General features: G+C 39.0%; 1 protein-coding gene across 2 annotated transcripts in view; it reads right to left on the minus strand.

Moving 5' to 3' along the window:
* The window catches only part of gpc6a (glypican 6a), a 179,905-nt gene that overhangs the window by 117,996 nt on the left and 36,863 nt on the right, over positions 1 to 25,046 (minus strand). The gene's annotated exons all lie outside the window — the stretch shown is intronic.

The following is a 25,046-nucleotide window of genomic DNA, read 5'->3' on the forward strand; positions in this document are numbered from 1 at the left end:
GCTTTATCTTATCTGTATGTTGTTGGTAGAGATGCAGAGAGGCTACATGATATAAATACTGATAGTGACGTGGGTTCTTTAGGTTAAACATGCCTTCTGATGGCAAGGAGAGGTTGGTAGGACAGAGCCGATCCGCCATTGCATTCTGTTTCTGACTTGACTTGATACATACAGTTGTTTACAAAATTTGGGGTCGAATACACAAAATATAATAAATATAATTTATGCCACCCAAAATCATATTGCAGGAACTGGTGAGCGGAATCGAATAAGCATAAATGTGGAACTTGTTTCAATTCAGAGCTGGTTCTCTGTACCCAAACCCATCATGTGATTTTGGCACCAGCATAAGAAACAGCAGGCAGCACGATAAAAGAACAAATAAATCAGAGAGAGAACACTGATTTGTGATAGCTTCCGGTGAGGATAAGACAGGGCAATGATAGTTTAAGACTTGCTGAATGATGGCGTGAAGCAGGTGGGAGGTGCCTTTTAAATAAAGGACGGCGGTAAATTATATGAGAGGACTGGAGCCAAAAGGCATGGCAAAGGCATGGTAATGAAATGAGAAGGAGAGGAGGAAGACTGAGGTAGCCTTTCTGTTTGATCATTCATTGAATTGAACTCCAATTAATGTGGACCTTCTCCTCTTCTACTTATTACATGACCAAAGCGATATTAATCAATATCTTTGAGAGAGGCAAGATGGCCTATTAACCCTTACATAGCTAATGAGCTTGACGATACATCTGACCATATATTTTGAAAAATGAACTCCTTGCAGTTCTATTCAACTTTGTGTGTGCACTGGCCTACTGAAGCATCTGGTAAGACATTGTTTTATATAATCCAAGTGCCAGAACATCAGCATTTTTCCAACAACCTCTTCAAAAGGAGGAGACCAGTAAACCAACTGAGCAGAAGACATATTGGCCAGAAAATGGGCTTTATCAACAAGCACGCACAGAAAGCGATCACAACCAGATTGGTGAGCGTAATTGATGTGGATGGCTGAGACCAAGGCTAGCCTTTAAAGTCTGCGCCGGTTTGATTCTTTCCTCGATCTGTGACAAAACCAACAAGTCTTGGCTATTCTAGCATGCAAGTTCTTTAAAGAGAAAGGCAATCCGCTCCCACATTCATCACTCCTGCCACCCTTCGGCGGCCTGTGTGACAGTGGTGTAAGCAGAAGATTACATGCTACATATGTCTTTTTATTGTGAACCACAGGAGGTTTGCAGTCTGTGGACTCCTGAGCGTGATGGTCAGCAGACAGTCTGTGTGCTCTTAAATTCAGGAAGTCAATACAACATTCATGATTCCAAAAATATTGGACGCTGTGTGAAACATAGATAAAAACAGAACACAATCATTTGCCACCAACCTTTTTTTTTTTTTTTCCATCGACAACAGTTTTACGTGTTTACGAGTCCATGTAGTAATGTCTTTTCTACAATCATGTCTCACAAAGTGGCGAACCTTGCTTCATCCTTACTTGTGTAGATTGCAGCTTTTGAGCCTGTCCCAGAGCTCCCCAGAACACTGTTTGAAGCTAGAAAGGTGGCAGGGTCTGCCAAATATAAACAAAGTAAAACAGCATGTATGGTGTTGTCCTCTAAGTTCAGTTTGTTTATTCAGTTTATCTAGTCATGAAAACGATGAGAATGTGTTTATTTAGTCTGTTCGGTCCATTAAGTTTCTTCCACAAAACTACATAGTGCACCTGTGAGTTATATAGGTCCACATATCTTATCACTGCAAGTGACTTAGACTCATTTGGACATGGCTACTGTGGGCAGAATTCAGTTAAGAGCGATGATGTGGGTAAATCAAACTCAAACTGTGAAAGTGTCAGGGGACAAATAGATTATATACAGTAAATAACATATAAACACAGGTCATGTTTTATGCCAAACTCAACTGCTTATAAAAGCTCATGCCACTGTAGCTGTTGCTAACTTCAAGTCCATTAACATTCTCCCATACAACACAGTCCACACTAATTAGTTTATGCCTGGCAGTCGTCCCGAGCCTGCGGCCTCCTTGGCTATACCTCACCTTCATTTTCCCTCCAAAACGAGACACAACAGTCACTGAGAAAGTGGAGGATTTCACCCCTCCATTCTTGAGCCTCAGGCTGATGGGCCCTATTCACAACAAATAAGAGGATCAAACTGCAGTGGGTGTGGGTGCACTGCAGTGACTCAGTACATCAGCAGGGAAAAAGGACGGTGTCTATAAGCCTGTTTTCTCCAACGTTTGGGTGAAAATTTCTCGAAGCGGTTCGGTGTGGTCGGACAATTTAGAGAACTGTTAAAAATAGCAACCTGTTCTTCTTCCACCACTTCTTGTACCTGAACTGCTCTGATGTGTTTGATAGTTTCAGTGACAGACATGAGATTATGTGAGGGTGCTTTATTGTCTTAATGGAAGACGGAGCAGTTATGTAGCAATTTGGAGGGACGGGAGCTTATCAGCCAATAAACTTCTCATACTAATTTCAGCATCAAACTGGCCTCAAGTGTTTGTGCTGTGACTGACATTGATTCTAAGAGTTCAACAAAAGCTTTGGGATACAATAATGGTGGAGTATTTAAATCGCTTTGACAGTTACTTCCGATAACAGTGTGAATTGTCACATCCTTCAAATCTTATCTTAATCTTTGAAGTGTAATGCAATTAGCCATCACTGATTAATCTCCTCACATTACTAATTTCCATCACGGCGGAGAGCGCTGCTTGTTTTGCAACTTTAAGCCAAAACATGTGCACGACTGAGATGATTTTATACTCCAATTTCACAGGGGTTGCTGATGCAGAATTTACTTTATGGTTCCTTCTGTTATTTTCTTTTTCATTTTGGCAGGAAAGAGACTAAACAACAACAACAAAAAAAATAAATTTAATTCTCATGTGCACAAACACGGTCTGCTCTGGGCAACCTGGAGTGACCCAGCGAATTACCCGACTATATTCGCCTGAAAAATGAAGGACAGAAGAAGAGATGACAGTGCTTCAGCTTTCATTAACTCTAAATCACTTTCCACACAGAGTGCAACAGTGCACAAAGGTAATTAATTTCCTCAAGGACAATTATTTTAGTGCTTTGAGATAATGACAAGAAGTCCTAAAAGTTCAATCTCGGTAGATACTGTAGGTGGTTTTGATGGAAAATGATCCCCAAAGGCCCAATCTGGAGTCAGTATTGCGTCATCTCTGGTGCCAAAGTTAATTCTGTTGAACGAAGATTTGACTTTATTCACAAGGTACAAAAACATGAAGAATATCATACTGGTGTGCAAGTAGGAGTAAAGTGAATAGGAACAGTTGGCCTAAGTTCACAATATAGATATCCACAAAAGATATGTACTGTGTTAAAGGCTTTTGTTTTCCTGCCGTATGCATCACTAACACAGCAGCTGAATACTTGAATATCCTTGATACTCCTTTTTTACTATCCATATTCACACTTATTCTGATTCTCTAAACATAATTCTGTTAGCACAGCCTCAAGGGGCTGGCACCCTGCATTTCACTGCACATGCCATCTGAGGAGGTGTCTTTAGCTTTAAGTAGCGTGTGCCTTCAAGCAGGCCTGAAAGTCAAGACTCAAACACAGCAAAGATGGAAGCATACTCAGTAATGCTGTGACGTTCACACTCTGCAAGACACTTAAAATGTTGCATAATTCAATTACATATTTTAGTGGTAAGAATACAAAATGCTGTTAAAAAAAATATTGTGCATAGTCTCTTTGTTCTTACGTTTCTTGGGCCTTGTCTTATGACAAATCAGCTGCACATAATATGAAGCACAGTGAATGACACACAGGCACACAAGACAGGGTGATTATAGTTATATTTATTTTCTTGGACAGATGCATACATCTTACCTGCGGTGCAGGTGGGAGTGGGTTGGGATGAGGAAGAATACATTATCAGTGGATGTGTTAGTGTCTAGCATCAATCATGGTCTATCATACAAGCTCCTCTCTCTCTTGTGAGAAACCAGAGCTCTTCCCTACATGTTGTGCCGTCACTTTCAGCAATCGAGTTAAGACTGGCTTCTCCCAAGAGAGAACAGATGTCCTTGTCTGGGAGTTGCAAGGCACAAATATATGGTAACTCAAATTTGCCGCCAAGGGCAGCCAATGTCCCATTTTAACTTGAATTGTTTTTATATTCTGAAGATTTTGAAACACTTACCACTGTTTGTGTGCACAGAGAACACCAACAGTTTCAGTTTGGAAGACATTGGATCACCCAAAAGAAACAAAAAACAAAAAAAAAAAACACCCAACAGTAATGGTGTTTGCTCAAAAGCTTGGAAGAAACTTTTCCTGAGAAGCAGAAAGGAAGTCAGATTGGACTGTGGGTCCAACATTGGTTTCTCCTCCATTAAAAGTGCAATAGATGGAATTTTTGGAAGTAGCAGTTACTCTGGTGATATGCTGCCGAGTATGAATTCAACAGGTGGCCGACTTAGATGTGGCTTTGCAAACAATTTCATTTGAATAAATGGGCGCCTTCTTAGAGTCCAGTGTTCAGGTCTAAAGCACACATCCATAGCCTGAAAGACAGGCTATAGTCACTAATTTGGAGCTTTAAATAGCTATGCCACCACATGTTTTATGTTTCTCAGGTTAATACATTTCTTTATTCTTTTAAAGTTAATCTTATCCTGAGAGATGCAAACATAAACCAAATATGAGGCAGAAAAGGCGCAGCACTCTTTACAGTCAAAGAAAATCTCATTCATCAAGGAATGTGGCTTCAATAGGGTCTGTGCATTAATAATGCATCGATTTACATAAAAGTTCTACATTTTATAGAGCCATTATCATGACAAGCACAAGAACCAATTTCATCATAGTATGTTATTTGCTAGACTGATATAAATCTACATACATGCAGGAAAGAGAATTCATTTGTTTGTTTGTTTTGTTGGTCTGACTTAATTTTCTCTCCCCACGCTTCGGATGTGGAACATACATCATTGTATTGAGAACATCACTGTCATAAGCAGGTCATGAAATTAAGTGCACAAAATGAAGCAGAGGCCCAGTTGAGAGAGAGTGGGCTGCATAATCCCATGTACGAACATTTAATTAAGCAGTCACTTCAGTGCCTCTCAGCCAGTTGCCTAGCTGCAAGGGCCAAGATACCTGACGTCGCACCTCTGATGTTCTTTATTATTCATTAATTAATAGGATGACGATAAGACGAAAGACATAACCTCTCTGAGGATTCTATAAGAGTGATTTGCATTTTAATTGGAGTTATCACTGTTTTTTAAAAGAAAATGTGGAAATTTTTATATTTAGTTTTTTCAACTATTATTCTATTTAAATGGCGGATCAAACATGTTCCCGGTCAAATTAACACACTTTCTGATGCATTAAATGTATTCGTTCTTCCGGAATTTATCTGAAAGCCCAGGTTTTATTTCAAAACAGATCTTGATCGACCTTTTCTCGGGGACGGTGCAGCATTTTCACTCATATTCAAGCCACACTGCTGGCACAAAGTTTGATGTGATGAAAGAATCCAAAAGGCCAAATCATGTTTAAGTGGCATTTTGATGACATTTCTTTGGCCTGTTTAACCTTTGGTGAGTTTCATTTTTCTTGTGCATTACATCTCATCCTCGCAGACCCGTTCTCATTCTCTCCACCACCAAACACTATTTTCATGACTTCTCGCCAATCTCTCGATAGAACCCCCTGGATAACAAGAATCACAGATGCATCAAAACAGCTGTAAAAGGCACAGAAAGTTGCAATGTGAATCACTTGAACTGTTTGTTTAAGTAGTCTAGGGACTGAATTAAAAAGCATGAGAGCAGACTGTTTTGACATGTTATCGCACACGATGCAAGTAAGCGATGGATGTTAATTTTCTCTTCTCACACAAGGATGCAAGCTGTAAACATGATGTAAGCCGGCTAACTCTGTGGAGGAAAGAGGGATAAGCATTCTGGCATGGAGCGCTGTTGGTTTGGCTCCGACCACGTGCTGTTAGCCTGCTCTCTGAGGTTCTTTGCAGAGATTGTCTATTTTGGACAATTAAATAAGAAGTATTTTTCTTCTTCTTTTTGGGTGTATGGGGAAATGCTTTTAGAGGTACCTAAAAAAACAAATGTGGTGATTCCTGCCAAGAAGTAATCTCATTTGTGTGTATTTGTTTGCGACGTTGCCAGAGACCAGCACTTGTTTATCACTTTTGAGGAGCCGAGTCATTGTCAGTAGCCAAGTAAGAAGAGCTGAATTCAAGAGATAAGGTCAGCAACAATTGCAATGGGCTCCAATGAGCAATGAGCAGTTTTTAGTTACGCTGTAGTGTCATGGCTCTTGGGAAGGCAAGGTCATTCTGTTGGTCGGTTGGTCCACCACCGTTCAGTCCAGACTGAATTATTTCAACAACTTTTAGATAAAATGGTAAAATATAGTACGCCAAAATGGGGTGTAACGTCGGCATTTCTTCCAAAAAGGAAGCTGTCCAAAGACCTGGGAGTGGCGGGACAAACTGTTTTGGACACGGCCAGGGCCTTAAGGTGTCGACAGTCACAAAAAGGTTCAACTGCCCATTAATAAGCCCAGCGCTGGGGGCAGGTGTGCTAACCTCAGCCCTGGGTGCTGCATGGAACTTGCCATTCAGGTTGTCAATCAGTGTACACGCTTTGACTTTAATATTTTGTGTCTGACCTCAGTGTTTCGGACCAGTGTCCTACAAGAAACTACTGGCAGCAACGGGTGTTTTTTTTAAATACGACAGCCAGGAAGAGAAGCAAAACAACAATGGTGGTTCCTGAAGATGTAAGCATACTGTAAATGCAGCTATGGTATTGGTTACTTTCTATCAGACCTGGAGAGTATATTTCGCTGACAGAAGAGCAAAGAACAGCAGTGACAGCTTGTCTTGATGGATGTTTTCACACTTCTTTCGGCTGGCTTCACTGAGAGTTTGATTTTCCAATTGGCTCCACTGCTCTTAGCGCTCACGCTCCTACTGTTGATCTGATTGGTTTAAATTGGCCAATGATAAACAGATGGTTCGTCCAACCATTTGCCAAGTATTTTTTGAAAGTGCCTGCCCTTCTAGAGGAAGTTTGTATCGGCACCACTTCAGATGGTTCTGCATTATAAACCATCTGGCGCCTCAGGTTGGTAAAATGTCTCGACAACTATTGAATGGCATCTGGTGCAGCCGTTTATGTACCACAAAGGATGAACTGGAATAACTCCCCTTCATACCCATAATTCATACTCCTTAAATGTTGAAAAATCTTTGGATTATACCGGCAAAACTCACATTCCCCTCTGCCTCAGCAATACTTTGTGTTTAGTCATGAGCAAATGTTACAGCACACTATACTGAGACGGTGAACACAGAGTACCTGATAAAAAACACAGCATGTTTGCATTTTCACTCTGAGCATGTTTGCATGCTGATGTTAGCATTTAGCTTCATGCACTGCTGTGCCCATGTGCAGCCTCACAGAACCATTAGTGTGACTGAGGACCTAGTATTGTTTTTGTAGACTTGTATACTTTATTAATTTAAATATTTGAATATTTTGGCTCAGACCAAACAGCTGAGACATCACATACTTTCACTGCCCACACTGTATTGAACCATAAACCTTACCGCTCAGCACACGAGACACCGCATCCAACATTAAACTTGTCCCACAATCGTCTGCCTCTGTGGTTTCCCTGCTCCAGCGGGGACTCTGCAGCATTTGGCTGAGCCAAGAAAAGACTGTGTACCTCGCGGAGGGAGACAAACACATTCACAGCAGCTAGTTGGCTTGTTTTTTGTAGTTAATGAGGCTTGAAGAGTTTTAGGAATGAGAAAAGTAGAGCACATTCTCACACCTCACTTTTTTTGCGGGGAGAAATGGACACTGCTCTGCCTCTGCACAAGGTCGTAGTTTGCTTCAGATTTAATGAGACACTGTGCGCATATTGGGGCATTAAAATAAACGCTGTGGGCAGAAATGTGAAGCCAAGAGAAGTTTAAGATATGCATTTAATATTAATAAAGGGTGTTCCCCCACCTTTTGCTCGCTGCATACTGAGATTGCCTCCAGTCTGCACAATCCTCAAAAGAGTAAGTGGGTATAAAAAATAAACATAGATTGAAAAGTAAAATAGTGAGATACAGTAAGATATATCTATTTTGTAAATTGTTCTCAACTTTATATAGACAACAGCATTTACTGATTGTTTCAATTTAGCACATTGCGTGGTTGTTAAAGAACACGGAAACAATAACACACATCAAATATAATACAATTTAATTCTGCAGCCCAGACATGACACTCATTCTGAGGATTTTGCAACGTTGAATTATTTACATTGTGTCAAGCAGGTGTTGAATAAAATCTCTGGTAGTTTTGCAGCCTGTATTTTGTGTCATCATTGGATTTTGGTTTTGTCATTCAACTGCATTATTTAGTGGGGTGTTCATGTTATTATTTTGTTCATGGTGGACGAAACAACTACCCTAACAGTAAAATAATGACCCTGGTGATCTCTCACAGCACTCTGCTACTTCAAGCTTTCACTGGCCGTTTCTTTCTTCCTTCTCGGTCAGTTTGACAGATTCTGCCTCCACTTCCTGATACAGACTGAACACTCATCTCTTTCAACAACACCTTGCCTGCTGACCTCCAGTCCTCCACACACCAGGGTTCACGGACAACCCCACTGCATGTTTGATAGAGGTTTTTGTTGTGTGAATACTGGAACATGTTACATCTCTCGTCCCCAAAGTGAGATCACAATGTCTGTTTTTTTAAATCTCCACAAACTGTGGCATGCAAAATTTATTCAAATACCACTGCTAGGATAATGTTTAATTATTCTAAAAGTGGTTATTTTGAAATTTTGAGAAAGCTTGATTTCAACTTTGCACATAAAACTTTGCTTTGAATTCATTAAATAAAGTTATGTCATGCTCATGCTACCAAAATAACAATAATTCATCCCCGCATTATTATGGTAAAAAAAACAATCAACACATATGTATGGTTTAATGAAATAAAACAAAAGACATGAAATTGTTGTCTCACTATAGTAATGTATGCTCATGTATTAAAAAAGAAAGAAACAAAAAAAAAATCTAAATCTTTAATTCTCCTTCGGTATTAAGCTACAAATCTTTTTCTTGAAAATTCCTCAAAATCATTAATTTGATAAATCTATTTAAGAAAGAAGAATTGAGCGCAGAAGAAAACAGTGTCAATACTCATGTTGAAGACAAATCCGTAAATCTTTTATTATTTCGAATAAACATAGTAACTTCCTCTCAACCATCAATCAATAAATTTCCGGCTTGAATTAAGAACCTACTTCAGGTTTAAGCACCAACCACTTCAATTCAAGCCCAGCCCATTCCAAGTAGATATTTGAATATACATTAACTAGTTGATCGACTGGATAATGAAACTGATAATTGTTTAATTGCTCACCCCATTGTTTAATTTTCTTGGTTAAAGCAACATTATGTCGAAATTGACGTTTTGTGTGATTTGGTGCCCCCCACAGTCTCTGAGTTGAACTACTGCTGTTTTAAATACGAATCTCATGTCTGTAACAATTCTCAGTTGTAATGTTGGTGCCAAACTACAAACATAACAATGTTACGTGTTCAGAAAATGTACCTTGAAGTAACCATGTATGTAAAGCTATGATCCTCCCCTCTCACTTAAGTTAAACAGAGACAGAGAAACCATTCACTCTATCATTAGGATGCTGTGCCATCACAATGATTTGCAGCTGTTATTTTGAGGTAAAAAAATGTTGTTGTGGTTGCTGTTATTAAGGTTCGCCGATAAAAAGAAAAAAAAAAATTAAAAGGAGAAAACTGGCTTACTGTATGCTAAAGCCCAAATACTGAGAGGTACAAAAGGCAGGATCAAGAGCTGGTTTGTTAAAGCCCATAACAGAGCCGTTTAAATCCCCATGTAGTGTGTGTTTCTGGGAGCGCGTTGAGAGGCCCGAGCTTGGACAGAAACCAAAAGATAAATGTGAGCTTGACTGACTGACACACCTGCAGCGTAACAAGTTCATGATCTTGCTTTGTCTCTCTGCTGAATACTTTGCTGAATCTCTGCACTGACTGACATCCCGGAGCTGAGAACAGGCTGCCAGCGCCGAGAGATAACATGAAACTGGCTGTTTGTTAGCAGCAAGAGAGAATCCAGTTACTCTTATTTAGCCAAGAAATATACACACACAGTACCCACAAATCAGCAGCTACATCCACTTGCATAAATATGGTAATTATAAATGTTGTAGATCTGTTTTGCAAACACATGTTTGAACTTAGTTTGAACTTCAGGCATTTCTAAGCAATGTTGTTTGGCTGTTTGACCTAGTCTGCTCACGGTTTAATCTCACCACCCTTAGGTTTGGATTCATATGATCGTTGGCCCTAAAAAAAAATGTATAAAATATCAAACTCCCACAAGAACCGCTGAAACACTGATGGTGTTCCAAAGCTGCAGTAACGCTGAGCATAAAATAACAACACAGCAAATCTCTGCCGGTGTCCTCCACCCAGTATCCAGAGCACGTCGACTATTAATGTTTCAAGTGTAATCTGATTGGCTTGTTAGGCTTTAGTTTGTGTTTCCATTAAAAGTGATTATATTACTGCCTGCTTGCTGTAATAACGGAATCATCTGTTGGATTCATCCAGTGGAGAATACTTTAAAAGGCTTAATGACTTTAGCCAAAACTGATTATTGTCCAGCAATATATTACGTGATGATCTGATTACAGTGTCGGTTGTGCTTTTGCAATTTTAATATTAAAAACATCTATAGCAAAATAATCATACAATTGAATTGTGAAGTAAGATATTACTGTTTAATCTTACTATGCAGTTACAGTATTTTACTCTCCTGTTATGATGGCACCATCCCAAACATTTTTTTAAAGAACCTTTAGTCTTGATTTTGAGCCAGAACCTATAAATATTTTACTATTTGCATGTTGAGTTACATAACACAAAGAAGCGAAAATACCAATAACAATAAATAACAATAGCCTCAAGGCATGACACAGATTCTTCGTTTGATTGTCCTACAGCCCATGCCCTGCAATGGCTGTGAGCATCACTACTTGTCAGAATAGTATAATCTACAGTATATTAAAAATGCAAATGAACTTAAATTGAGCTACTGTATACTTGCTTTAATTCAAGATCAGTTTGTTTGATGACACATGAAGTGGCCACAAGGCAACAACTTGCAGATGTCATTGTTGCTATAAAATCCTCGTTACTCAGTGCTCCCTATTAGCATACATTATCCTTTGTAAGATAAAATGTAGCCTTCTACCAAGTGGCAGTGGGGGTGATGTTATGTTAGTAATTTCTGATGACTAACTTGAAGGTTGCATTTTGATGCTCTCTGATAACACAAAGATAGAAGATACAACATACTGATGATTTGGGACTTCTGTTATTCCTTGTCCATGTGCTCAGTAACTCTTAATCAAAACAAAAACATATATAACAATTAAATGTGTTTCTTCTCACATCAAAGTGTATTTAATGTTACTTGAAAAAAAAAACACCTTGTGGTGTGGGGAAAAAAATTGAAGTCACCAGATGTCTGCAACCCATTCCTCATCTCTGCCTGAGCCATGGTACTTAAGGATACATTAGACGCTACGAGCATAGCACACCTTGATCTCTGACTGGTGCCATGTTTTGACAAGGAGGAACAATATGCCGAATAAAAAAAAATAAAATGTCTCTGATTCTGCTGCGTTAATTTTAATCCTGCGTTAATTTTAAACTGTCCGTAGTGATCCCAGCAGTATTACAGTAGTACTCTTATGAGCAGAATAATGTCATGGTTTGGGTTTCTAGTTATCTTCATGTGTCTCTTTGTGACTTTCCACTTCCTGTTCATTCGTTCATTAGCCTGTGTTTACTTTAGCCTGTGTTTTTCCCCTAACGTGTCAGTCTGTCTCTTTTCGTCCTGTATCAATTCCCCGGTCCAGTCTTCTCCTTGTGTTTTGCCTGTATTTGGTCTGTGTTCCTTTAGTCATCCTTGGCTGTAATTTGTCTAGTTTTGCTCTTGATTTTTGTTCCTAAACCTTTTGTTGCCCGCCTTTGATATTTGAAATACAGCCTCAGTTCATTCGATCTTGCTTATTGTTACGTGTTCCTGCTTGTCGCTGTGTCTGCATTTGGGTCCTCACCATTTTGCAGCCCTAGACAAATAACTAAAGTATTATCTAAAAAGAAAAAACAAATAATATGATGTGAGAAACCCTGGTATTTGTAATGCAGTGCTTTGCTTTCACAATCTAGTGCGATATGCTTAATCCTAATGGTGACTACGGTATTATAATTACTTTAATATTATAATTAAATACAATACTATGATACCTCAAAGGGCAAAATGTAATAACCTAGCAATGGTTCTACTGTGTCATTTGACAGTGTTAAACATCTGAGGAACATTATTTAGCAACTTAACCCCTTTCAGACTTGGGTCCATCCCAAAACTCAGGGGCAGAGCTATAGGTCCTCTCGTCTGTTCAGGTAATTATATTGACAAAATCCACCTTTGCTGAGAGCATCTTTGTGTCTTCCAAGATCTGACACCGAGTTCAGTGTTGAGGCACACCGGAGAAGTCAATTAGCAAGGCTCAGAAAATCAAAGTGATTTCCTCCCGTGGATGATATTCATACCCGTTGAATAGCAAGGAGCAAATTGGCTGCACACACCATTACATTACTGTGACCCTGTGGATAAGCAGCTTTGTCTCAACCTGGCTGCTGGAGTGCCTCTCCCCATGAAAGCTTCCATGCAGAGCTTTGTCAGACTAATCCATCCTGCAGAGTGTTTCTGGAGCTTCAGTGAGGATACTGAGGTTCTCAGAAGGAAAAAAAAATATTCTGCGTATTGTTCATTTTTGTCCTTGCTATATATACTGTGTCAGTTCTAAATGAAGGTGAGCTTTTGTCCATGCAACAGCGGGACTGAAGCAATGTTCAGATGCTACACTGTTGTGGTCACTCTCACTCACTTAACGATGGTGGCTGGTCATTGTATGAGAGCAATGCAGCTTCAGGTCTGCAGTCTGGCATTTTTTCTGTCAATACAGATGTTTACTCTGCTTCCAATTTATTTTGACCACCTGGTTCTTTCGATTCATACGATTGACTATAATTCTTTCAAAGCTGGGGTCTGTAAGCTTGGAGAAACCAGCAAGAGCAAGCTACATTCTAAAGGTATCAAACAACAAAAAAGAGAGTATATGAATAAAAGCAAATAAAATAGTCTTAAGTGCCACAATCACACACAATAAAAATAGCCATTACAAGTCCTAAAAGGCGGCAGTTACTCCTCACTGCTGCGGGTGTGTGCTTTGTGCTAACTGGGTTAGACGTTAAATGAGTACACTGCAGGTTATTCTGTGGCTTGGGTGGTCAGTGCTGCTGTGTCCTGAGCACAGCACAACATTGTCATTGCTAACTGGATCCAACTACATCATGTCTCATTCACCTATAGGAAAAACACCCTGTATTGTCACAATCACTTTTAGACAGACATGGCAAATGTGAGCACTTACTGCTGTCAAGCTAGTTTTATTATTTTGGGGAAACTATGGCTGCAATCATGCGCAATGAGTGCACGGGCAGATTGCACACAGACAGGCAGTTTTGTAGGTAGACAGACAGGTAGACTTTTTCATGAGCATTTGAGACATTAAGAGAGTTTCCACAAATAGAACAAAAAATTGCTTCGAAAACAAACCTAGCTTAAATGCATTTTGAATCGTGCAAGATTTTCGAGTATTTATCAAGTGCTCTACTGTAAGTTGCAGGGCTACACAGCCATTTAGCCAAAGCCTGATTATCTGACTCTAAATTTGTAATTGAATTCTATTAGAACAAAACAATTACAAGAAATATTTAATAACTCTGACCAGTCTAATAACAGTTATATAAGGTTCCTCAGGCAAAATCATTGTTTTGATTTCAATATAAAGATGTGTTTTGTAGCTTTTTTCACACACACACACACACACACACACACACACACACACACACACACACACACACACACACTCCCACACACACACCCACACACACACACAGCGGGCACAGCCAGATTTTGTGCCTCAGATCTTGTACCAACAATGACTGAAAATTACAGCATGCCCCAGGACACCTCATTTACGAACACTAAGAATAGTAAATATGCCTTTTCTTACCAATAACTGCCTTGTTGTATGATAAAAATTGTATTTATAATTTGTGATTACAAAACCACCCTTCATTTGACACTCTTACTATTGACCATTAAGCACTTACAATTACAACCGCCAACTGTAACCTCTAATATAGTGAGTTTTAAATGAGGCCCTGAAATCAAAAGGGAGGAACCGTGGGGATCTATGAGTGGAGAATATCACCATCTTTGCAGGAGGGTGGGAAGCATTTTTCATCTCTCTCAATAGACAGGCATGATCACAGCTGTAGCCCGAGCAAACTCAATATCCCGAGAACAGGATCCTTTGTAAGTGAGTTTTCGCAGTGTATGTGTTTCAATATCTGACACAAAGTTTAATTTAATAAATAAATATATTGAAAAGAAGAATCACATTTCACCAGGCCCGTGGATTTCCTCCTCATTTTTCTTTTTTGCTGTTGCAGTGGCTTGTGGAAAGGTGCGCCTCTTATAGCCTCTCCTTGAAGCTCACCAGTGGGACAGAGTTAACAGTGTCCAGGCAATACAGAGCCATCCATCCTGAAGTACAAAAGTGACACCGGGCTGCAGCCTGTGCCAGATGATGGAGGCTGCCACCAACTCTCAGCTAAAGCATTGCTGGACAGACCCCATTCCCTCTGTCCTCAGAGAATTACAGGCTTCCTGACATTCACTTAGGATAACGCAGGGACATCAAAACAGAGGTTATTTATTTATGAATACTTCCAGGAACTGCGTGTCCACATGGTTTTAGATTTCATTAGAAATGGGCGTACGACTGTCAATCGAGGTTTCAGCTTCATCACTGGACTGCGGAGGTTAAATCAATGTGTGCCCTGTCCTCGCAGATGTCCTGCCCTGTGTGTAATTTAGTGTCATCTCCTGTGTAATGAGGGCGTTGTACCATCGGATGGTTACCAAGTCCTGTGGTGACCTTTGTGTTCCCTACATTTGTTTTATGTCCTGTGTAATGTGTCCGGTATTTGGAAGGGGTATGGTTCAGTGTCATGATGTCATTGTCATGGTTTTTTCCTGAGGAAAAAGGGTTTTGGGGGGAGTTTTTCCTTATCAAAATTAAAGGTCTGAGTATAGTGCGTAATGTATATGTACAAGTAAAGCCCCTTGAGGCACATTTATAATTTATATTACTGGACTACTGGTATATACTGAGCTACATACAATTCAAGTATAGTTGGATTGTATCTTTTTAATGATTTGACTGGCCTAGATATTTTTACATTTTACACAAAAGACAAGAGAGTAGGGGCCACATTATAGAAACTTCCTAAGTCTGAAAGGTTCACAAATTTGAAATCCTATCTTAGTTTAGGAGGACATTTAGGAGGACAGAAACACGTTTCCTAACTGCAGGCACATTTACACCAATATTGCCTTAGGATTGCAATTTTGCTATTAAAGAATTGTCCTAACTGAAGAAATTCCTCAGGATGGCTCAACACAAAATAACTGCTAAAATTCAGGGAAAAGGCAATGACGATAAAGACAGGGAACAGTGAACACTGAAATATTATGATTGAAAGACTACACATGTTACCCCGGAAAAGCTAACATGAATGTTAGCCTGTTGGAGAAACTAATATCGCTGTTAGCCTTTAGCTTTAAATTTCCCTGACCATGTCAGGTTAATGTCCCCTTCATCTCCTCATCATCTTCTCCAACAAGCAAGATTAGCCCTGTGTGGCAAAGTTGTTATTCTGGATATATTAATAAAATCAATTTGACTGACTGGACATGTCACAGAGAATGATCACTCATTGTCAGTGCAAAATCTCCATCAAGTATACAAGAAATAATAAAATCTTATGACCACATTGCCAGATGAATCAACATTGTGGGCACTCCATTTGCTTCACTTCTAGGATCGTCTCCACACCAAGATGTTTACTTTGCACAAAGAATATCTATCGATGTAAATAGACTGATTAAGGTAAACATATTTTGATGTTGCCAAGAGAGTTGTCTGCTTTAACGACCTCTTTGTATTACTTAATTAACAAGATTGGACTAATAAATATGCCAACCACGATCAATAACAGCTTTATACTTTTAGTCTTGTTTATCTTATAAATTAATTTTAACTATAATTACGTAGCGGGATACTCTCCACACTGTTGGCTAATAAATGCCAAACCCCCACAGGACCTGATGTATTTAACAGGTTTATTCCTGCCAAATGAGTGTCCAGCTGGCCGTGGCAGCCAAACCCTCAACTCGAGTGTAATGTCTAAATGGGGCCAGATCTCATCAGAATCTTGCACTGTATATCAAGTGTAACCTCTTTATTCAATTTATTCATGGTATAAATTAATAATGTTGGCTATTATATTATGCACAAAGGATAATGGAAATTACAAATCAGTCCACAAACTCAAGCACTCAGTCTGAAACAGTGGAGCACAGGGTAATTAAATGTGTTCGAGATATCATTCATGTTGCAGAAACAGAACAGACAAGTTAGATTGAGGAGTTCAAGGATGCTCTTCCAACATTTAAAAGTGAACAAATCGTTTGCTTTTTTAAAAGGTTTAAATAGCTTCTCTTGACAAAACGGCTGATCATAATTCTAGTTCACAGCTTCGGAGATTAACTGGGACAAGAAAAGTTTAATGAGGACCTTCGAGATCCTGTTTTGATGTAATCACTTGATGTCAGCTATGAATTGTGGACATTTTCAAAACATTTACTTTGCAAGCACTTCAGTGAATGTCAAACATGAATGATACATGTGAAGAGTTTGCGATGTCTTGGGAAGTTAGTAGATCGCCGAAGGTTGCATTTATGTATATATGGATAGGTACGAGGACAAGAGACTATTAATGCAATGTTTGTGGAGTTGGAACTATGAATTTGTTGTGTTTATTCACCCAGACCAAACTATAGGCTTGATTTTGATGAACTTAATTGAAAATCATCTTGTTGTTAACATGCTGCATTATATAAATCCAGAGTCACAAAGTTTCATCTCTGTTTTTGGTCAACAAAAACCAACAGCACTGAGGCTCAATACCACGGCCTCTCTCTTTGAATCAGAGTGAAAGGTTTTCATTAAGAAGGTCACACAAAGAGATGCTATAAAGAAAGGACCATCCATCAGAGTGTGGTGTGACTCACTCTAACCAAGCCTCCACACTTAGTGTGTGGGAAAATGGCAGAACATATTTACCGTGTCAGTCAAACACAAAAACAATCAATCTCGTGAAATTGTCGGTAAAATATCCTGCTTGAAGGCTAATTATTGTTTTGTTTATTTGGATGCAACTTTACATTAGGCTCGTCGGTGGACTGAACAGTTCACGATTAATTCAAAAAGAAAGCATCTTGATTTTAATGGTTTTATTTTATGTATGTCAATTAATCTCTTGCAGGTGCCCAATTTTACTTATTTCAAGACCTCATTGTTGGAGGCTTTCTCTCAATTATTTGACTACATTGCATACCGATTTACATTTACTCGAAAATATCTGGTTAATTGTAATGCTTCATTAGTGCTTATTTGAAGAGCTCTTGGCCAAAAGTAAACGTCCCCTAATGCACCAATCAGCAGTGCTCGTAGCGCTGAAGCTGCACAGGTCGGTTGATTGGAAATGAAAGATCAAAAGCATTTGGCAGTTCGCCAACAATGCCGAGATAGGCCGGAGTTATTATAGTTTTTGTTTTATGAGGAAAAAGTGATTTAAATGGAAGGAAAACTATTGTCCATTACTCTGTGAGAAAATATTGCTGACATAATAAGTTACGACGTGTTGGTTCACAGATCCTCAACTTTCCCTCTGTTGTTTTTAAATGGGGTCGATTTTTGAAGTGCACTGTTGAGTGTGATTCATCACTCCGATTTTATCATCAAAGCTTCATTTTATTTTCCTCCTCTCTTTGTTTAAAAGAGGCCACAGCACCATGCACGGGACCAATGTGTCGACTGTTATGAGTAACATATTTTAGGTCCCATTTACTGCTCTTTCATGCATAAAAAATGCACTCAGTGCTTATTCTTCAAATTTGCCCATTAAGTATTCTGCAGAGCGCAAACAACGTCAATGCACTGAACAATTAATGTAAAAACTATCAAGATGTTATTTAATAATGAGTCGAGAAAGAGTTGTGTCAGTTGATTCACTTGTGTCTAACTGATAGAAGAAAGGCAGTTTCTTGTAATTTCCATTAAACCCTGATATGACACAATTTCCCATTCCTTAAAAAAAAAAAAAGAGAGTGAGATAAAGAATAAATGTGTGAAATGCTGTAACTGGAGTCATGTTTTTACCCTGTGCGGCTGCCAGCTTACACAGTCCAGTAGGAGCCTGTGAATTTGTAGAGAGCACAGATTAGAGAGAATGGGGTGTTGTGTTCCAGTCACTCTTAGTTTAAGTCTGGTGTGAATAAGGGATTGTTGAGCTGAATGAGGGGCGCTGCAGCTCTCAGCGTTGAGCAGAGAAGCTCTACTGGGGCAGGATCAAAGAAGTCAGTCAACCAAGGCTGCTGCTCAACCCAGGCTTCAGTCAACCAACCACACACACTAATCTCTCGCAGAGATCCCGGCAGAAAGGCATCAACCAAACTGAATCTAATGAGCATCTACCACACAACAAAAAACAAAAGACAAGTAGAGAGAGCAATAGTGGAGATACACTTGAGTCAAACACTCTCCATTTCTTTCTATTAAAAACCTCTTAAACTCCAACAAGACCTACTTATAAACACTAAATACTCTGCTGAACTGGAGGGGTGTGTAAAATGCTGAAGGAAACATTTCAATTGAAACGGTGCAGCCATAAAACAAAGGTATATTGTAGTATTTCTCTAAATGTAAGTGGAAGAATTGTAGCTTGAAGCAGCACGTGAACAAATTGATATAGACATTAAATTGTCATGAACCTCTTTTTATACGTCAAAGCTATGTCAGGGAAGGTGGAACCCTTATTCCTGAGGGTTATATATATATATATATATATATATATATATATATATATATATATATATATATATATATATATATATATATATACTGCACTAGTATAGCAAAATGCTAGTTGTCTTTAGACAGTGAGAAAATATTATGTCTTTAAATCAATTATCAATATCAGTGCCACAATAAGCAGATTTGCCAGAATAAGTCAAGCAAGTCTTTAACAAACGTTTGCCATTGAGCTTTGAAGCCAGAGAAACTTATCAGCTGTGTTGCACATCCACTCTTACATAACCCTCCTCTGCAAGAGTATGAACTGCTCCACACAAAAAATGTTGTTTGCACACATTAACAATACAGGACTCAATGAAAGAAAACACATCTCTTGAGTAAACGGTCTTAATTTAGTGTTTGGTGAATGACTAAGCTTGCAAACGGGCTATCTTTGAGAGCACATGTGACCTACTGGTGTACAGTAGCTTGCCAACTAACCTTAAAAACAGTGCCTGGTCCAGCTTTCTTATTCTTTTCTCATGGAAACATTTTATAAATATGGCAAATTTTCAACCCTCTGTGTCATTACAATTTTAGTAGTATATACAACTGTATACAAGTGTCAAAACACGTCATCCGAAGGATTGTGCATCTGATTTTAGCTCTACTTTAGGTCTGGCGTATTTCAGGGATGTTACCCACATCCACCGATACAAACAGTATAGTCAAACAGGGGTAGAGTGTCGCCCCTTTTACTCCAATGGATTTATTGAGGGGGCATCTTACCAAACTCTGATTGAGCTCTCAAAACTTGGCAGTACTGATAAACTATAAACCGATATTCTGTTACTCTCCTGCAGGTATCACAGGTCGCATCACATTCGGTGCATTTACAGGAGGGATGTAACAGCAGAAAGTGTAGATGGAGAAGGGTAAAGTGACAGCAGTTTATCAACTAATATAACATGTTAAAATGGCCTTTCCAAGTAAAGTATATGTGTGGGAAACACTGCTAAATGTTTAATATATTAAATGAATTGGGAGACAGTCCAGGTGCCGCGTTGTTGACCCCTGCTCTACTGCCCATTTCTCAACTAAACTGTTTTCAGAAACTCGCTATGCTGTTTAGATGCAATATTGAAATTTTGGTAAACAGAGGTGACCAAAACATTGTCCCTGCGTTGTGTAAAAGGGACTGTATAGGGCCGCACAAAAGCAGTCTGTACATTGTCTGTTTCTCTTCATACAAACATATTTTAGTGGAATGTTCAGCTGTGATATGATATTGTTTGTTACTAGCAGGCCGCATTAGTGTTTCTTGATGCTAAGTTTTATGCAGTGGCCATCTTTCTAGTGGTGAAATAATTTTTAAAATTTACTTTTGAGTCTCACTCCCAATACTTTGACTTTGGATGGCCCCTCCTACAATCCCAAAGCACAAGTTTTTGACACGTTGAGAATGAGTCTCAAAAATTAACTTTTCTTACAAATAGGACCTTCACAGTAATATCAATTGACAACCCTTTTTATGGACCGCAACAACGCTTTGCATTTGTAATCAACATCGAGACAGTAAAAATAATTGGCTTTATGTGGGTAAAAGATCCAAGGCTCTACCATTTATTAGTTTTTGGAATTAAATTTAATCATGTCTAGAATGTAATAATCAAATAAAATAGTGACATTTCAAACATAAAGGACCAGAAATCAAAGAAATGTTAAAAAAAACATGACAGCTCCAGTGGCCACAAACCGCCCTGTACAGCGGTTTCAATCTCAAATCACTTGACTGAGCATGAGGCACCTTTTATCATGGTTCATCCACTGCAATTAATCTTTAACAGATGTGATGCAACTCTCTCTCCCCTCATGGTGTCACTCTGTCTTTCTCTCTGTCTCCATCTCTCGAGCTTTCTCCCACACATGCATAACTATTGAAAATATTCATCTAATTTCTTGCCCTTAATTCGAGTTACCTTAGGGCACCTACTGGGCCACAGCAGAGGACACTAATGCTTTCAGAGACCAATAACACAAACCTGTTGGGAGTGTAACCACACCGAGTCAGAGCGATTCAGAGCTGCAAAGTTGGTTCTGAGTTTCTTTCCCCATACTGTAACTCAATTGGACTCCAAGTCTCTCTAAGGATATAAGGCACACTGAGAGATGGGGGGAAAAGATTTGGCCAGATGATTGGACATTCAGAATACCATAACCTTAGTACTTGTATGCAACAGTCATTTATGGCTTCAGGACTGCTCAATAATGCATCAAAACCCACAGGCCTCCAGGGGAAGCAGTCAGTAATCAAAAAGTAAGTTAACGTTTTCATAATAGGGCCCTATAAATAACTGGGGACAGAAATGAGGGCATGTAAAATTGATGAGGGATGATTCAAACCCCATGAGGTGGAGGGAGCTTAACGCACGGAGAAGGAATGTGATGTCGAGTAGCTGAGCGCATGTTGAAGATGGAATGGCACAAGTGATTTGTGCTACCAGTGTTACTTTATAACTGTTCAGATATGTGGACATTGCTCCAGAGGCATCGTCTTTGATATGGTATTAATGTAGAAATACACTCCAGTCTTTAAAGTATTTTACTGCATTTGAAACAATCCACCGACACTCACATAACCCATGGCTACCAATTAAAAGTTTTACAGAAGCAGAACCTTTTTTTTTATTTTGTAATTATTGGTTCTTTCCACTCCAGCATATTACATCCATTTCTCAGAGAAACCTGAATCCTCTGTGTCAAATGTGCACGGCTGAGGGTCACACCTCTATTTTTTCATTCAATCTATACCGGTTTACTTTTTTTTCCCTGCATTTATTCCGGCTAACTTCAAGTGAGGAAGAAAACGTACAGAAATATAACTATTATAACTTGAAGACATGGGCTGAGATAAGCACCCAAAACAAAAACTCCCACACATTCTTTCAGAAATGCAAGAGATTGTGTGCTCAAGCATCTTCTACATTCTCCAGTGAAGCTATCACTAACGGCACTCCACTGTGAAAAACTGCAGCGTAATGAGGCCTCGCAAAAGCAAAACCTATAAAGTAACTTACTTCTACGACTGTAAATAGACTACACCCTGTAATCTTTTACTGTGTGGTATAATGAGGATTCCATTACGGTAATTGACAGTGTCACACTGTCATAATTAGGTGGCAAACAGTAAGAAAGTAAATAAACCAAACAAAACAAACAAAAATAGGTCACACAACAGTAAACAGTTACTCTTACTATTAATATTGTGTTTGTCACAGTAACTGATACATAATTCAACAAACCAACCAAATACTTGCAGCATATTTCACAAAAAAAAATCATAAAATTTGGTTGAGTTTATACAGTAACAGCTGTAGCGTACTTAATTTTTCACCTACCAACTACCTGATCCAAATACTGAACGTCCCTGTTGAAAAACATTACATTTCTAAGCTCATATCGATGATATTACTCAATTAATGCGATGGAGAATGTCAGTCCGGATATGTGTGACACGATAAGCTAGGCAGATGACTCACCTCGCTGTTGCATCCCACAAACAAGAATATTAACTTTGATTTGTGGTAGAAACCTGGTAATACTCAGACTGAATGTCTTAGGTGTGATGCAGGCAATTTGTGTCATCATTTTAATCATTTGTTTATTTGTAGGTTGAAACAGAGACGACATTGAAGATTGCAGAGTTTTTTCTCTAAAGTCACATTGCACTGGTGGCTAAAATGTGGTCTACACAAAGACATAATTTCAACACATTTAATGTTTCATATAAAATGTCATTAACGTGGACAAAAAAAGTGTTTACGTTCTTTCCACACAAACAGTCATTGGTGCGGTACAGACACCGGCTGCTGGGAGCACTTTAACCAAACAATAGACAGGTTTAATTTCTGCCCTGCCATCAAGTCGCTCACGAAGTGACGGCAAGCACTGACATCAAATGAGAGGCTGCTACCTGAATGTTTTGTACCGTTTTGTCAGAGCAAAGCAGTGTATTATGTCAACTTCCAAAATATTGTTTTTAACACTCAGGCAATCCCGCAGTGAAATGCTATACTGTAGGCTGTGGTGCAGAGAAGCAGAGCTGTAACAGCCTGAGAACAAACAGTTATGATACTGATATGATTTGGTTCAACTTTATTTTAGCATATAAATAAAAATATACCTGGATCTGCAACAATACAATCTTAGGGTTGTTCAGGATATATGTAATACAGTACAATAGTATAATATATGTAATTATCTTGCATCCATAACAGTGAGGCAAGTGGATGATTACGTCCAACTACTTTCTTCGAATTCCCTTTGGTCAACGATAGAAAGTAGAGCTTGATTGATGTACTGGTCGGCCAATATTGGATGTATCTGTATCGGGGTATATGTTGTCCGGTATGCTCCCATATAAAAAACTTCTTTTTAGAGATTATATTGCAGAAAAAGATGCTCAGGTAGGTTTATAATCATTAAATTCCCTGTGAACTATAAAGATGATTAAACTGTAAAATATCCTGTCTCCATTACATATCTTTGTTTGATAACAGATTGGTGGTTTACACAACCATGTATATTCAGGTATTTATCCAATGAATAAACTGCATTATCCAGATTCTTTATTCAAGCTTTAAAAGAACCTCCTGTCAGGCTTTCAGTCCGTGTTTGAAAATCATACTGGTAAACTAATCTTGCCAATTAAAATGACAATTGAATTCTCCTGCAGTCCCAGGGATGTGAAGGTACTGCCAGCCTGACAGATGGATCTTTTAACACTCAGCAATGACAAACCTGAAATAAACTATCCTTGATGGTTTTGGCCAGGTGAAATGTACACCTCTTTTTTCAGCTTTACGCCTTTCCTTTACACAGTTCTCCGTGTGCATCACAATGGATATCACATGAACAGGAAAAAAAAGGATTTTAGATATACGGTTTGCCAAAGACCACATGAAATGTCCGATCCAAGATTCATTAGAGTCTTTTTTTTTTGTTTTAAAGGACCTTCAGTCCCTCTTCCACTCGAACATCAATAATACCTTTGCAGAATCACAGAAGTCTGAGAGAACAGGCTCACAGATCTTTCAGAGACATTAAGTCAACAGGACTACAATTTGCTGTTCTTTTTTTAAACATGACCTACGTCATATCTGGTATAGACTGTGAGGGAAGACTCTCCATTTTGAAAAATTAGAGGAGCGGGAGGTGTAGACCAGAGAATACAGTGAAAACAGAAAGTGGCCACCCTTAAGTGGCATGGAGACAATGTAGGACCCTGATCTAACACTGTTCCCTATGTGGAGTCCTTTAAGTGGTGCATTGCACTGACTTTACAGACAGGTATGCACTCAAGCATTCTGAAATGCTGGTAACAATTGGCACCTCGGTGCCACATTAGTGCTGTCTTGTTCTGTGGGTATGTGAGCTGCTCCTTTAGAATGAGAAGCTAAAAGCAACATCAGAAACACATACAGTCTGTGTTTGTCAGTGTGGAAAGACAGATGTGATAGCTACTTAAGCCTTGTTCAGACCAAAGATTCAGAGCGAGACGAGCTAAAACCTTCCACTTCACACCAATGCGACTACAAGACTGTGTATCATTTCTATAGCAACGACTCTGTGTACATCCCTTGTATCTGCCAGCATTCTTGCTTTTATTGTGGCTGAATATCATTTGTGGTATTGTAAAATACAAATGAGCAAAGTAATAGCGATTACAAACTACGAACTTAAGCAATTGAAGGAAGCATTCTTAAAAAAATATAGAGTAAAATATTCTTCAATCACTCTGATGAAACGGTTAAGATGACAGGAGACTGGCGAGAGACGGAAATGCCTCCAGAGAGCCTCGCTTCCTCCTCTATATCTCTTCCCATCCAAA

Source organism: Sparus aurata, chromosome 4 (genome assembly GCF_900880675.1).
Source record: "Sparus aurata chromosome 4, fSpaAur1.1, whole genome shotgun sequence".
In the NCBI taxonomy this organism is placed as follows: Eukaryota; Metazoa; Chordata; class Actinopteri; order Spariformes; family Sparidae; genus Sparus; species Sparus aurata.